The following is a 15,834-nucleotide window of genomic DNA, read 5'->3' on the forward strand; positions in this document are numbered from 1 at the left end:
AAGGAAATAGCTTCGAGCACACACACAACGGTAACGAGAAAAGTACTTATGCCCGGGACCGGAGTATGAGAGCCTTTTACCTTTCCTCCCCGGCAACGGCGCCGTAAAAGTGCTAGTTGCCGGGGTCCGTGTGTGTGTGCCGTTTACCTTTCCTCCCCGGCAACGGCGCCGTAAAAGTGCTTGATGTCTACGGGAGCTTCTATTCTTGTAGACAGTGTTGGGCCTCCAAGAGCGGAGGTTTGTAGAACAGCAGCAAGTTTCCCTTAAGTGGATCACCCAAGGTTTATCGATCTCAAGGAGGAAGAGGTCAAAGATATCCCTCTCATGCAACCCTGCAACCACAAAGCAAGAAGTCTCTTGTGTCCCCAACACACCTAATAGGTGTACTAGTTCGGCGAAGAGATAGTGAAATACAGGTGGTATGAATAAGTAGTAGCAACGGCACCGGAAAAGTGCTTTGCCCAGGACAGTAAACAAGCAGTAGTAACGCAGCAGAGTAACGTAGTAAAACAGTAAACAAGCAGCGATAACAGTATTTAGGAACAAGGCCTAGGGATTAGACTTTCACTAGTGGACACTCTCAACTTTGATCACATAACAGAATAGATAAATGCATACTCTACACTCTTGTTGGATGATGAACACATTGCGTAGGATTACACGAACCCTCAATGTCGGAGTTAACAAGCTCCACAATTCAATGTTCATATTTAAATAACCTTAGAGTGCATGAAAGATCAATTCGACTAAACCAAGTACTAACATAGCATGCACACTGTCACCTTCATGCTATGTAGGAGGAATAATACACATCAATACTATCATAGCAATAGTTAACTTCATAATCTACAAGAGATCATAATCATAGCATAAACCAAGTACTAACACGGATGCACACACTGTCACCATTACACCATGCAGGAGGAATAAAACTACTTTAATAACATTGCTAGAGTAGCACATAGATAAGTTGTGATACAAACACATTGCAATCATAAAGAGATATAAATAAGCACTTCACTATGCCATTCATAACGAGTGAATAAGTATTCTGTGAAATATAGCCTAAGAGACCCACACGGTGCACACACCTGTCACCTTTACACACGTGGGACAAGGAGTCTCCGGAGATCACATAAGTAAAATTCACTTGACTAGCATAATGACATCTAGATTACAAGCATCATCATATGAATCTCAATCATGTAAGGCAGCTCATGAGATTATTGTATTGAAGCACATAGGAGAGAGATGAACCACATAGCTACCGGTACAGCCCCGAGCCTCGATGGAGAACTACTCCCTCCTCATGGGAGCAGCAGCGGTGATGAAGATGGCGGTGGAGATGGCAGCGGTGTCGATGGAGAAGCCTTCCGGGGGCACTTCCCCGCTCCGGCAGGGTGCCGGAACAGAGACTCATGTCCCCCAGATCTTGGCTTCGCGATGGCGGCGGCTCTGGAAGGTTTTCCGTATCGTGGTTCTTCGTATCAGGGTTTTCTCGACGGAGGCTTTAAATAGGCGGAAGGGCAGCCTCGGAGGGGGCCTGGGGGGCCCACACCATAGGGCGGCGCGGCCCCCCCTCTGGCCGCGCCAGGGTGTGGTGTGGGGCCCCCAGGGCTTCCCTCTGGCGGCTCTCGGGTGTTCTGGAAGGCTCCGGGAAAAATAGGAACCTGGGTCTTGATTTCGTCCGATTCCGAGAATATTTCGTTACTAGGATTTCTGAAACCAAAAACAGCAGAAAACAGCAACTGGCACTTCGACATCTTGTTAATAGGTTAGTTCCAGAAAATGCACGAATATGACATAAAGTGTGCATAAAACATGTAGGTATCATCAATAATATGGCATAGAACATAAGAAATTATCGATACGTCGGAGACGTATCAGGCCTATAGCCCCGTTTTCCAGTAGTGACTAGAAAATTCCATAAAAATTAGAAACATCTGATCGTCGATTTTGCGGATCCACATAAAATAACCGTTAGTTCTGCGTAAACGTGATAATTACCCACCTATGTCATTGAGTTATTTTTGCTGTGACCTATCTTGATAGTTGTGCTCTCTCTATCTTCATCGCACGCCGCCGCCAGGTACATGAATTGAATTCAAGTAGCGCTCATGGCACAAGTCTAAACAGCGATATGAATATGCACTCTCGGATCGCGTGTGCTGCCCAGTGCTCCCGCTGCTCTATTTAGGTACTGTCCGGTAGTCAAATCATGGGGAGTTGGGCGTGGTGCAGATGCTATGATGTGCTAGCTTGGCTGACTGTCAACGAGGATCTTGCTTAATTTCTTCTATAAATGTTCCTAGCATACCCGGCCAACCAGGCCATCCAAAGGGGCAAATCAATCTGGTTCATCCAATCACATTGCAACAGTAGTTTCTCATTCCCGCTTTTCACCTGAACCGTTGGATGAGGTAATTACTTTTCACACTTCTCGCTCCTTCGAACGAGTCCATGACAGGTAGGCCCATATAGTTGCGGGGACACTTACGTCAGCGAGCGAACCAACTCCTCTGGCTCGTGCACGTCCTTTTCGTCCGAGTCGCGCACGCCCGGCCCGGGTGAAAACCTAGATCGTGAAAATATCTGGTCCATTCTCCCGTCCCACGCCTCCTACTCCCGCCCCTCGACTCCGCCGCGTCGCCGCCGCCGCCAGTGGACGGCGCTCCCGTCCCACGCCTCCTGCTCCCGCCCCTCGACTCCGCCGCGTCGCCGCCGCCGCCAGTGGACGGCGCTCCCGTCCCACGCCTCCTACTCCCGCCCCTCGACTCCGCCGCGTCGCCGCCGCCGCCAGTGGACGGCGCCCCGAGCCGCCGCCGTCGCGCCTCAGCAGCTCCTCTTGCCTTGCATCCCAACTGCGGCGGCTCGACACGGGCGGCGAGGGTCCAGAGCGGAGGCGACCCGTCGTGCCTCCCGGCGGCTCGACACGGGCGGCGAGGGTCCAGGGCGGAGGCGACCCGTCGTGCCTCCCGGCGGCTCGATACGGGCGGCGAGGGTCCAGGGCGGAGGTGACCCGTCGTGCCTCCTCCTATTCTCTCTGGTGGCCTTCTCCGTCTTCGCCATCGTCCTTCCTCCATGGCGCCCCAAGCTCTCCAAATCGAAGGGGATGAGCCGCACGTACGGCGGGAGGAGCTGCGCACACGGGAGGAGGATGCGCCAGGGGTTGGTGCAGCGGGCGGCTGCGGCAGGGGGCGGTGGAGCTGCATCCCGGTTTCACGTCGCCAAGATGCAGATTTCCATTCTCTTAGTCGCCTGACTGTCAGGCTGCATGAAGGTGATTTTTTCACTTTAGGCATTTCATTTTTTCTCTTTGGTTTCTGTTGGTAATTACAATCCATGTGTTTTAGTAATATTGGCAACCATGCGAATTGTCGAGAATGGTGAACATCCTGATAGGAAGGCCTAGAGTTAATAATTTCAAAGTAGTGTATGTAATAAACAACATAATAAGTTCAATCTTTATCAATATATGTACAAAATGCAGTTCAAGACCTGAATGATTTTTGGACAAAAAGTGTAGAAACTGAATACTAATATTTGATCTTCCTTCTGCCATTCTGTCTTGAAGATATCAAAGAACAGAGTGGGTCTTATGTTGTACAGTTAAGTTATATATAAGTTTATTGGTAAATGCTTTTCATGTCAGCAAACTCATGCAGGGTTCAGCCACCGAGCTAATGTTTCATGGTTTCACCATTCCAGATTCCCAAGCCAGCAAGTTTTCTCCGGAAGCCAGAATGTACTTTGTGTGATGTCGGTATGCCATGTAGTTTGCAGTATACTGCGGCCGCTGTGCGAACTTCTGGTCTCCACAGAGATCGCTCATCTTTCTCTGAAGTATTTTTAGGTAATTTTTCATCTCAGCATTGAGTTTGATCTACGCGAAAGATAGGTCATGGACACACAGTGTATACTCATCTGCTGACAAAAAGTGATGTGTGGTTTATTTCAACTAAATCAAAAATTCACAAAAATATTGGTTCATCCTGAAGTACACTCATAGTTCCAGCTTTTCAAAATAATAGAAGTCCACAAAAATAGTGGTTTATTATGAGATTAAAAAATCTCTAGCAATCAGTCGATTACGATGAATATCAAGTATTTTTTTATCATAAAGTTTGTACTATGCTCAGTTGATATTCAGATAATTTGCTTCATCTGTGGACTGTGGTCCTATATGTAATATTTTTTGCTTGGCTGCAGATCCCAGTGGTGGTGGTTTTGGATGCTGGTTGGCCAGACATTAGCTTGATTTCTGTAGATAATGAGGTGCTACTTCATACTTCACTTTTTCAGAATCGAACTGCTCTTAAAGAAAATATTATTTTTTAAATCTCTTTCGGCACTGCCTTACATGCAATTTAAATTTAAATATATAAAAGCAGATAAGATGACTTTGCTTACACCTATGTGCATATAAACATGCTATGCTACTTAGCAATGTGCATGTTGCCCAGCTTCTCAGATTAAGTCATACTTTCAACAGCAAGTGATTCTCACACATACTATATATGCACTGAATTGCATGTAGGATATTTTTGCATCTGAACACTACATCTGGATAAATCAAAACAGATGATGCGTCGATAGTTATAGTAACCTATATATCAGTATGTTATGATGCTTTGCATTACACACGCTACCAAAATTTCAATTTAAGCTCCACTTTCAGTAACAAGAAACTCCCGGACATAATGATCTACGTTTAAGCTCCTTTTCGTATCGGACGAATATTTCTCATGACAGTGCCTTTAGACTCATGTTTCTCACATTGTATAACTAATTTTATGCCACGACAACATCATCAAATATTTCTCATTTCTACTGATTCACAAATATACTAACCCCTTGAAATATACTTTGCACAAAACTCTCAAATCATGTCTGCACCTAATACACATTGAACAAAGTGAACAAGGTAGTCGAATATATGCCATGATTGTTCGTTCTTCTGTCTTCCACACAATATTTGAATTCTGTTCCTACCATAGGGAACCATAGTGAAGGGAAATATACCAGTCAGTTCAAGAATGAGATAAAAGAAGCCTCGGTCTATACTGTAGAAAGCTTGATGGTTACACAAGCACGCAAAACATACATGACGGCAGATCAGCAAAGAATTACTGTCACTGAACGCACGAAGGTGCACGGGGCTTAACCAGATAGTATTACTTATGGTATTCCTCTGGTCGCATATAGTGCACAACCATTGAGCATCTTACAAACACGAGCAGGGGACAACAAGCTCCTCTCAGGTGCTCATTCTGCATTCTGCTCACACCATTTCTCTTTTATTGTCTCCTTTTTATACTGATGCTAACAAACGTTATTTCTCCTCGTCAAACGAAAGATGTCATATGCTTTGTAAAAGGACTACACTAAACATATCAATCAGACTCGATAGCATGTAGGAAAGGTACTATAAGCTGGCATTTATTGTCACAGAGGTCGGTGAGGCGATTCTGATGGCTGGTGGTTTATGTCCTGCAAGGTATGCTGGAAAAAAAAGGTCCCTAAGGGATATTCTTACAGATGTACCGGCGACTGCCCCTGAAAATCAGAGAGGCACTAGACAGTATGTGATTTTGATGCACTATACATGATACCCAGCTGTGTGATATGTCGCATCTAACAAAGGTATTGGAGAGCTGAGGCAGGGTCTAAACATATTGTGACCTCTATTTTCTTAGCATTTGGTGGATTATGCATGACTATTATATTAATCTTGGATCCAGTTACTAGACAGGGTATTGCTTTGGATCAATATTTTGATTGAACAACACTACATTTAAAGAAGAAAGTGCGGAAGAAACAAGCCATTAGGAACTAGAATAAACAATTTGGCAAGGTTGTGAAATTGATTGACCCAAGGAGGTAGCTGAGTTTTTAGCTTAACATCTACTCCCTCCGGTCATATTTAATTGACTCGGATTTAGTACAAAGTTGTACTAAATCCGAGTCAATTAAATAGGACCGGAGGGAGTACTACATTATTCGCTAACTTTGTTTGTTTGCTGAGTCATTCCTTCTTTCTGCCTGCTTAGTAAAAACTCTCTGTATGCAGTTCAGGTTGTTCTTGACTTATACTTGGACGCGAGGAGCCAATTTGATGATCGAACTAAGGCCATTCAATAAGTGTAAACCTTTTGTTAAACCATCAGCAGAATAACTATTTTCAGATCTACCTCCTAATGAAGAACATGTCCCCACTGTAGTTCTGGATGTGAGTGATAATTTGTACACTCAGATTGGAAGGTGAAAATGTATTTTCTACTTAGTTCAGAATCTTATTATTTGCTATGTGTGTTGCTCATGTGTTGCATATGTAGTATGACAGTGTATGAGAAGAGGTCCTGTTGTTATTTTAGTCCTTTTAGTTTGCATCGTTTTCTCTAAGTAAAATGCTGATTATTGCTCTATTTTCTACATTTTTGATTTTTTTGGATTGAGTAATTAGCTGTGTTGAATTGCTTCAGATAATATGTTGTTAGTAAAGGCTAAAGCATCAGGGTTCTAAATTTATGTTTAAGAAATGCTTGAGAGAAAGAAAAAAATCAAAAAGGCAGAGTCTGGTTGATGTTTGTTACTCTATGCTATTGTTTATTTATGATTACTTCCACTTATACATAGCGTTCACCTATTGCCAGACTACCACCTCCTCAAAATGCAGCTAAGGTGTTTCTCAATTACTGTAAGCTGCATCTTTCACTTTCTTGAACAGTTTGGCCGGCTGATTGTTTTTGTATGAATATCTTGAGGATTCCCAAGAGGTTTAATTTAAGGATGTGGTGACTTGATTTTTTAGTCGCACATAATCTTTACTTTAGTCTTTATCATAACCTATCGGAAATATGGACTATAAGGTGAGGTTTTAACCTATCCAAGTTCATAGAGTGTTTAAAATAGATGCTAAGATGTCATGTTTACTATTAAGGTGTTTGGGTCAAATTCTGAAACTTTTACTAAATATTGGCTTCGTAGACATGAGTTTGTGTCTGTTTACTATTTGTGTAGCTCAATATTTAGTCTATGGAATTGTACTATAACAGTCTTTCTTTGTCAGATCAGGTTGCTATCTTAGAGAAAAGGGGACAGTTTTGTGACGTCTTGGCTAAGCTTTTGAAGGATCCACTGCCAATGAATTGGATATCAGATGCTTGCCATATAAGAGATGCAATGCGGACATAGAACTGTACATGGGAGCTTTATGCGGAGAAGCAAATGTGGATATCAAGTTCTCAATGTGAATGTGTTTATGTCTTTGCACATCTGGAGCAGCTTTGAGTTAGCATGTTTTGCCTGCTTTGAACTGGAGCAACACTCGTGCACTGGTCATCTAGAGAATCGCAAGGACCCTAGCTGATGTAGTATCAACTTTTGATATTATTGGTTACTCTGTTTTGGCACTACTGTAATTTTGTTCTGTTACATGGGTGATTTATTTTAAGCAAGTGCTCAATGTCATGGATCCATATGGCCCTGAAAAAAGAATGCTTGTGATACCGATATTGCAAAAACAATATTCATTGACAGTAGTAAAACAATAGAAACCTTATGGTTTAAATATTGTTTTGATTTCGCCATTTGCGCCATTGTTGTCGGTTTTTCTTATAGAATCTTTCTTCGCCTTTTATTTATCTTTATCATCACAATGCGAAATGAAGCACCCAAGCATTCTTAAAAGAAGTTAAATGTCCAAACAAGAGGATTTCTCTATGAACTTTTCCTCTTTGTAAAGATTCGGATCGTGCTCGGTGCTTGATGCAGGTGGTTCGGACGATTAATGGGTTTTTCTTCCGTATGCAGAGAAGGAAAAGGATAAAGGACATGCTCCGGCCTTATAGAATCTGGTATCCAACCAAGGTATTTTACCTATCCCGATAAGAAGCCCGGCTCGAAAAATTGGTATTGTCTCGTTACCTCAATTGTTAAAAATTGAGCCAGCGTACGAAGACTAGAGAGCCTAATCAAGAGGACCAAGAGGTATATTTCCCGAAGCCCGCACTTGCATTTGTTTTTTCAAGCATTATGTATAAGCTAGAGTTTTTTGGGCTCATGTGCCTGTATGCAGAAATTTATCCTTGTTATTTTGCCATACAAAAATTTATCCTTGTTATTTTGCCGGCCAGTGTCTGAGACGCTCCATGCTTTTGGCTGCACAGATAGTTAGGAGATTCCTATATTGATGTCGCGTTTCTATTCCCTGTCATCAAAATTGAAAATAATGCATTTGCCTTTTGTAGATTTTGCGGCACAGGATGTTGTGGAGGCATCATTAGTGCGAACGACGATCGATGGATCTCGAGACAGAAGCCAACAAAGCTGGTACTGACGAGGGCATGCAGGTTGTACCTGAACCATATTTACTTATTAACAGTCTCTACTTCTATTTAGTAGATTAACATTGTATTGTACCATTTAGTTGTTAATCACACACATTGTTAGTGGATGTTGTCTAAAAAAAGTTCCAGGGAATATTGAATTAGCTATTTTTTATATCCATGTGATGTGACGGTATCTCTCGTGGCTTGAACTCTCAGTATATGTATTTACCAATTTTATGCATTTCTATGTGTTTCTAGGCTTTGTGCAATAGGATTTGATCATTTTTTTCCAATATTTACTTTAATCTAGGGTGCCCACTACTATCAAAGATACGTCTGACAATTAAATCCTATTTCCTCCAGGTTTGTTTATGGTGGTCAAGCGCAGTTTTTTAATGGTGAGACCCGTTCGGAACCAAGGCATTGAAACAATGGTGTTGCTGATAGTGTTGGTGAGAATTGCGACGCCTCACAGGTACAATAATAAATCCTGCTGATCATTTATTTTTGGGGACCTTGCTGCTGATTTTAACATTCTGATATTTATTAGTGTTTTCAGTTCCTAGCGGGATGGCATCGACCAGCTTTGCGGATAATAATTGACTTTCTCTGCTTTTCCTGGATGTATGGGAGGATGATAATAATTGATTTATCTTCAATGATTTTATCTCTTTGTTCTGTCCATTGCAGTGTCTTTGGGCAAAAAGATAAATTAAGCATATGTTGATGAAAAAGGACATATCTGCCAAAGAACATGGCAGCTTGTGTTGATGCCCTTGAGAGTTTGCCAGCCTTCTTAAAGTATATGTGCTTAATTTCTTTTGTTACTATTTAGCTCGATGCCAAAATTTTGTCAAGGTTATGTTCTATTTTTCCCCGGTTCATATTTGGAGACTAAAAGAGCAAATATTTGAGTTGCCAATTTGATATGCGGAATTTGGCTTGGTTTTCATTGGCTTCTTTTAGGCACAAAACCAATCAGGACTTTTTCTTTTGCAGCATTTATTTGCTTTCTGTGTTTCTTCCTTCTCATTGTTGCATGTTCCTTTTGAGGATCCTCGGGTTGCTGAATTTATTCATGAGAATTTTCCGTCAGGAAAGCCACATGATTAGGTACTTTGAGTCATGCTGTTTGTGTGTACACCGTTGATGACACAAGCTCATCTCAGTGTTTTTTCGTCAAATTAACTAATAGTTCAAGTGTTCTATATCCGAGTTGATGACCGAATCTAAACTATTGTAAATGTATGTCTGTTTTCTTAGCAAGGGCCAGAGCTAAGTAACAACTATTTGGATATGTCTCTTTTCAGACTGCTTCTGTTGAGTATACAAGCTTTGGAGATCATGTTCAGAAGGCTGAAGGTGTGCCTGCCCATCTCCGCGTGGTCTGAGTGGCACTACTACTGTGATATGCAAGCACCTCAGGTGTGTCTACATCCCTCAGTATTTCCAATGATGCATGCCTTATTGTCTACGTCACTCAAAGTAGATTTATGGAGACGCATGTGTTTTCCCCGAGATAAAGGTCAGTAGTACAGATGGACTCATTGACATTTATGTTTTGTTCAAACTGTTGTAATGTCAGATGGACTGACTGACATTTATGTTTTCTCTCCCTTCCCAATTTGTGATGTAGAGAAGTTTCTTAATAGCGTTAAGAGGAAAAAAGGTTAAATGCATTTTTTCTAGACATGTATATATTTTTGTGTTCTAAAATGGCTACTAAGAAGGGCTTCTTCAAGATGATCCGTAGAAAGAAATAATAAAATTTGAATATGGTGCAACTTGCAATTCACGAGTTTTAAGAGAAGCATATTATTTCAGCACATACACTTAAGATGAGGATTTTTTATGCTATTTGAATTGACCACATGAGTTGAATTGGCTTTGTTGCAATACTACAGTGCAATATAATAATATTTGAGGCCATTTAATGGATTGAACAATACTGTGAAATTGCAGGATGAGTCAGGTTGCAAGCGGGGCGGGATATCCCGCTACCCCGCTGGGCCGCCCCGCAAAATACACCCGCGAAACTCCGCTGGGTCGACCGCTTCGTTTTGGATGCGCCTTGTGTGTTGGGATGAGGCCTAATGTATTTTCAAGACTACCAATTATTAACTGATAATTCATGCTGCTTGTTGTGAAATGTCATGTTTATCTTCACATTTTAAGTGTGGCACATCATGTAAACTAATACAACTCATATCTCTTAATTTTACAGGAATGGATAACTTCCTAATGACCCTAAAGATCAACTTCCCAGAATGATATCCAATGCTCGGAAGGAAGCTCATCCTAGCATGCAAGGGCTCGGAAAGGGCACCTGGGGCAAACTCGAGGATTGGGCCACGGACGCGACGAGTTGGTGAAGGAAGCAGGGTTGTGGGGTGGCTTTGCTGGAGCGGTGCCCTTAAAGCGCACCACCATGAGCCACCCATTAACGGGGTAGGCTCCGACCTGAAGGAGGTGAGAGCAGTTGTGGCCAGAGAGGAGGCGGACGACAGCGTGGCCATGGAGGCCACTGACACAAGCTTAGGGAGGAGTACGGAAGCTTTGGGGATGGCGGCACGATGGCGTCGGCAGCCCCAACTCCTACATGACAAACAGGGTGGGAATAGGGCGACGAAGGTAGGCCGGATCTGGCTTCAGCGGTTGGAGAGGACGTCGGGGAAAGGAGATCAGACCACTAATTAAGTAGCAATCATGGTGTTGTCATGTTGTAGCGACTGAGCTTAGAAGCAAGCTGTGTGGTATTGGTTCAGGTTCAGGTCCAAGGTCCAGGTCCCTCCCTCTGGTCTAAAAACTTATAGTTACCTAAATATTGTAAATGTATGAACTGGCAAACGAAGGGGCCATTTTCTTGTTCAAACTAACCACAGACAGCAGCGCAAGCTGCGGTCAGCACTGACGCCCGCGATTGCCGATCGATCAGCCAGCAAGCTACTTACAATTGTAGGTAAGCGGGATGGTGCGGGATAATGAGGCATGTCGCACTGTCCCGCGCTAAGTATAGCGCTTTGTAGCTACAAGCCGCGAGTCCGCAAACAAGATTGGGCTCAAAACGATGCAGTAGTGCCAACAATTGTTGAACTGCCGGTCCCAAATTACTGTTGTGAAAGTATATAAGGTCTCATCCTTTTTTCTCTTTTTGGCTTAGTGAAAATGTTTTTTCCTATTGCAGATAACTTGTGCTGAATTCAAGGGATGATACATATATCTCTACAGATATTGTGCAGATGTTTTAGTGCCTATAAAAGAGTACCCAACTTATATATGGTTAACTGTCGAGAGACTGATATTGATATTGCATTTATGAATTAAATACAATGCAGTTTTATGTCTTTCTGTACATTGAACACATCTTTCCTATAGAATATGGAAAATGACACATTCTTTACATATTTCATCCAAGTATATGGTTGTGTTTATGAAATTTACCTGGTCACCATGAGTATGTGTAGTGGCCCATATTGTAATCCATGGACATATATAAAGAAGCGTGGGACAATATTGCGTAATTAACACAAGCAATTATTTCACTAAGTCTAAATGCCTCAATAGCCATAATGTAATCACATACCTTGAGTAATGTCTTGCTTTGGCCATTTGCGCCGATGCACAACCGGTCATCTATGGCATGTATGTTTACTTTTTTTTAGTTAGTATGTATGTTCTATTTTCTCAAAAACATAGTGAATTCTTGGACAACCAAACAGATATCAGCCGAGTAAAACTTACATTCTTAAAAAAGATTGCCTATATAGGTTTATGGGCTCTCAAAGACCTACTGAACTTTTGGACAGATAAACAGACATTAGCACCATGAAACATATGGTTATAGTAATGTCTTGCATTTGCCTGTGCGCCGGGGCGCACCGGGTCATCTAGTCAACTATCAAGACCCGTGTAGGTGTTCAAGCACTGAAATTGCTGAGAAGAACAAGACCGGTCTGTACGGGCATACGGTCATCCGCGCCGGGACATGCGTGGGCAATTAAGAGCATCTCCACTCGTCCCCCCGAACAGGCCCCCGGCGAGCGTTTTTTCTATCTGGACGGCGTAATTCGGCCCAGTCGCGCCCCCGGTTCCTCGTTTTCGTCCGGATTTGGGCCTAAATCCATCCGGCGATCCCACGCCATCCCCGGCCCCCCGGGGAGCGCTCGGGGACTCCGGACGAAACGCAAGCGCGCGAAACGGCGAGGCAACTTCCCGCGCATCTGGTGGCCCCAACTTGTCGGCGAGAGAAACCGATCGTCGTCCTCATCGCATCGTCTTCCGCGCGCTGAAAAGCCTGCCGCCGGTCTGCATTCGCCGGCCAAGCGGCGAGTTAATGTCGTCGTCTTCCGCGCACGCATCGTCTTCCGCGCGCACTAAAGGCTGCCGCCGGTCAGCTCGCCGCGGACGCGTCGCATTCCACGCGGCATTTAATCCCCGCGCCAGCCACGCCTATATACGCCGGTCCGATCACCGCGAGGCGTACCCCGTGCTCCACTCTCCCTCCACTCTCCCTCTACTCCCAAGATGGCGTTCTACGACGACGACGGCGCAGCCAACAACGGCTTCCCCGCCGGTCGCTCCACGCGTGGGAGGGGCACCTCCTCCACCAGGCGGGGTACCCCTGCCCGCCGGACACGAGGCCTCCCGGAGGCGGCTGGCGGCTAAGTGCTGGCGGCGTTCCAATCCCGCCGCCGCCGCGGGGCCATGCCCTCGACGTCGCCATCGAGGAGGCGAGGATGACGATGACCGACGAGGAGCGCGCCGACCCGCGCCACCACCCCGACAACTACACGCGGTGGAACTCCTACTTCCTCCGGCGGTGGGAGCGGGAGCTGGCGGCCTACGACGGCCCGCCGCCTCCGCCTGCGCGCAACAACGCCGCGGGCCGCCGACGGTGGTGGAGCGCGCCGGAAAGGACGTTGGCGAACGTCCTCGCGCACATCGAGGGCGGCAACTTCCCGGTGCTCACGATGCCCCCTCTATCGGCATCGAGGGCACCGGCGAGCCGCCGTCGGGGAAGCGTCACGGCAGCCACGGCGCATGGCTGCCAGCTCGTCGTCTTCCGGATCGGCGTCAAGGTCATCCTTGGCGCCGGTGAAGAGGGAGGAGGCGACGTCGCCTTCGACGCCGGTGCGCGTCAAGAAGGAGCCGGCGTCTCCGCCGGCGACCAGAGGGCGCAGCAGCGGCGCCCTCGTCATCCGAGAACAGCCTTCCGCGCCGCGAGCGGCCGGAAGAAGACGAAGAAAGAGGCCGCCGCAAGCCAGCTCGCCGAGGAGGAGGCGAAGCGCGCGGAGGACGCCGCGATGGCGGAGGCGATCGCCAGGTCGCTGCACGACATGGAGGAGGAGAAGCGCGCGGACGACGCCGCACTGGACTGGGCGAGGCGCGACTGGGAGCGCGAGGAGGCGGAGCAGCAGCGGCGGCTGCTGGACCTGGCCGCCGCACGCCAACTCGCCGCCCGCGCCGCTCCAACCGCCAACGACGATCTCGCGCGGTACCGCCGTCCTGCGACACCTCCATCCGGCGTCGCTGTCCCCGTCGTCGACCTCGAGTCCTCCGACGACGACTGGTACAAGCCGTCCCCGGGGTGGGGAGACGCCGGCCAGGGCAGCAGCAGCCAGGCCGCGCAGCCGAAGGCCAACGACGACGGCTCCGACGACGACGGCGGCGACTACACGGTGTTCTACCGCCATTTCGGCATGTAGAGCGCCGTGTTTTAAAATTAGCGTTTGCATTCCCCTAGCCGAATTCGAAATATAGTCGAATTCGGCCTCTATGTATGAACTCCTCCCGTAATGTAATAAATATCATTAAATTTAGTCTATATTCACCCGTTTTTAGCCGTAGTTTGTCAAGTTTCCGTTTTTTAAATTCGCATCGTCGACTTCGCCTGGGCACGCGGCTGGGAAACTACTACTCCCCACGCCAAATCTTCCTCCAATCCGAACGAAAATTTCGCCGGATTTGGGCGTGGGGAGCGCCAACGAGTGGGGATGCTCTAAACACGATGGGCACTGTGAGGTTTCACGATGGTTGCAGAAAGTTGGACATGCGCTTCAATTAATCACGGCAATCAGCTGGATGCATGCTACCAGCCATCTTCATGGGAAGAATTGTTTAACAAGCGTAGATGGTCACACTAGCTTCCTGTTAAACTCTCCATCGGCGCTAAGTTCTCTTTTTTTTTTTTTTGAGAAACACAGTACAAACACAGGCGCTCACATACACGCGCATACACTCACCCGTATGAACGCACACACGCACACCCTACCCCTATGAGCACCTCCGGAAGACCGAGCCGACGGATTGGATCTTGAAATTGACGAAGTCACCACAGGCGCCTCGCTGTCGACGGGAACGTCGCCTCCCACTGAAAGAATATTCCGCCTTTATGAGACACACAGATGTCAAACCTGGGGTTTGAACTCTGGTGGGCTGGGGGTACAACCATCCTCCTAACCACCCAACCTCAGATTGGTTCTCATCGGCGCTAAGTTCTCTTCCGTGGGTAATTTCATATTTCATACTTTCACCATCCATAAAAAGATATCTTAACTTTATCTAAATTTGGATTATCTAGATCTGATTTTAGTATATAGATATATCGATATTTTGACAAAGATAAAACAACTTTTCATGTACGGTGGGAGCATATATTCTGTCTCAAGCAAACATGTATACCATCGGATATGTTTTCTTATCTTGAGCTACTAAAAAATTGTGTCACCTATTTATGAATCTTAATTGAACTTAGGAGAGAGATAATTATTTTGCTAATCAGGGGAGAGATAATTATTTTGCTGAACAGGTTGCGTTACTAGATTGAACGTGTATTCTGAAGGAGGAGATAGGCATGTACACTGAAAAAAGGTGTGTACTGCAACTCAATTATACGTGCATGCTGCATTTTCTCTCTAATCTACAATTGTTCTTTACTCCAAACCACTTGAATATTCTTATGCATATTTCCTAATCGCAATAAACTGCATATTATTTGTCCTGGATAATAGAGTCATAGTAGATGGTATTACTTAAAGAGTTAAAAAAAAATCCTGTTACTTCCCCTTATCGAATATGACAAATGAAATATTTCATGGACACATCTTTCAAAAAACAAAATCCATAGACATAATAAGGCAATGTCCACACAAACACATGTTGAATTCTCTCTTATAAAGGAAACAAAAATGGAATCATAATTAGTTAGAGGAAGTCTCTAGCAGGCAAACGCGGTGGGACAGAAATATAATTTACCAATGGCCCCAGTGTGACACTAGTAGAAATAAGGGCTTTGGTTTTTTTGCCTCAAATGTCATTTGCACCGGATTTGGCACGAACCGGTGCTAAAAGGGGTCATTAGCACCGGTTCGTGGGGAGCAGCCGGCCGAGGGACCTTTGCACCGGTTCGTGTTACGAACCGGTGCAAATGATCTATCTTTTGCACCGGTTCGTAACACAAACCGGTGCAAAAGGTTCGTCGCCAGGCACGTGTCAGCCGAGGAAC

The 15,834-nt window shown here is 45.4% G+C and overlaps 3 long non-coding RNA genes across 3 annotated transcripts; all 3 read left to right on the plus strand.

The window, feature by feature from the left end:
- Window positions 1-5,783: 5,783 nt before the first annotated feature.
- On the plus strand, window positions 5,784-6,296 carry LOC124675632. Its single transcript, XR_006993360.1, has 2 exons — window positions 5,784-5,880; window positions 6,071-6,296. It is a non-coding gene; the product is annotated as an uncharacterized LOC124675632 (long non-coding RNA).
- A 1,625-nt stretch (window positions 6,297-7,921) lies between these two features.
- LOC124670185 lies at window positions 7,922-8,912 on the plus strand. The gene is made up of 4 exons (XR_006992435.1): window positions 7,922-7,989; window positions 8,264-8,351; window positions 8,694-8,805; window positions 8,890-8,912. It is a non-coding gene; the product is annotated as an uncharacterized LOC124670185 (long non-coding RNA).
- Window positions 8,913-9,707: 795 nt separating this feature from the next.
- On the plus strand, window positions 9,708-10,794 carry LOC124676707. The gene is made up of 3 exons (XR_006993764.1): window positions 9,708-9,755; window positions 10,293-10,425; window positions 10,555-10,794. It is a non-coding gene; the product is annotated as an uncharacterized LOC124676707 (long non-coding RNA).
- Window positions 10,795-15,834: the final 5,040 nt, after the last annotated feature.

The sequence above is a fragment of the Lolium rigidum genome, chromosome 7 (assembly GCF_022539505.1).
Source record: "Lolium rigidum isolate FL_2022 chromosome 7, APGP_CSIRO_Lrig_0.1, whole genome shotgun sequence".
Taxonomy (NCBI): domain Eukaryota; kingdom Viridiplantae; phylum Streptophyta; class Magnoliopsida; order Poales; family Poaceae; genus Lolium; species Lolium rigidum.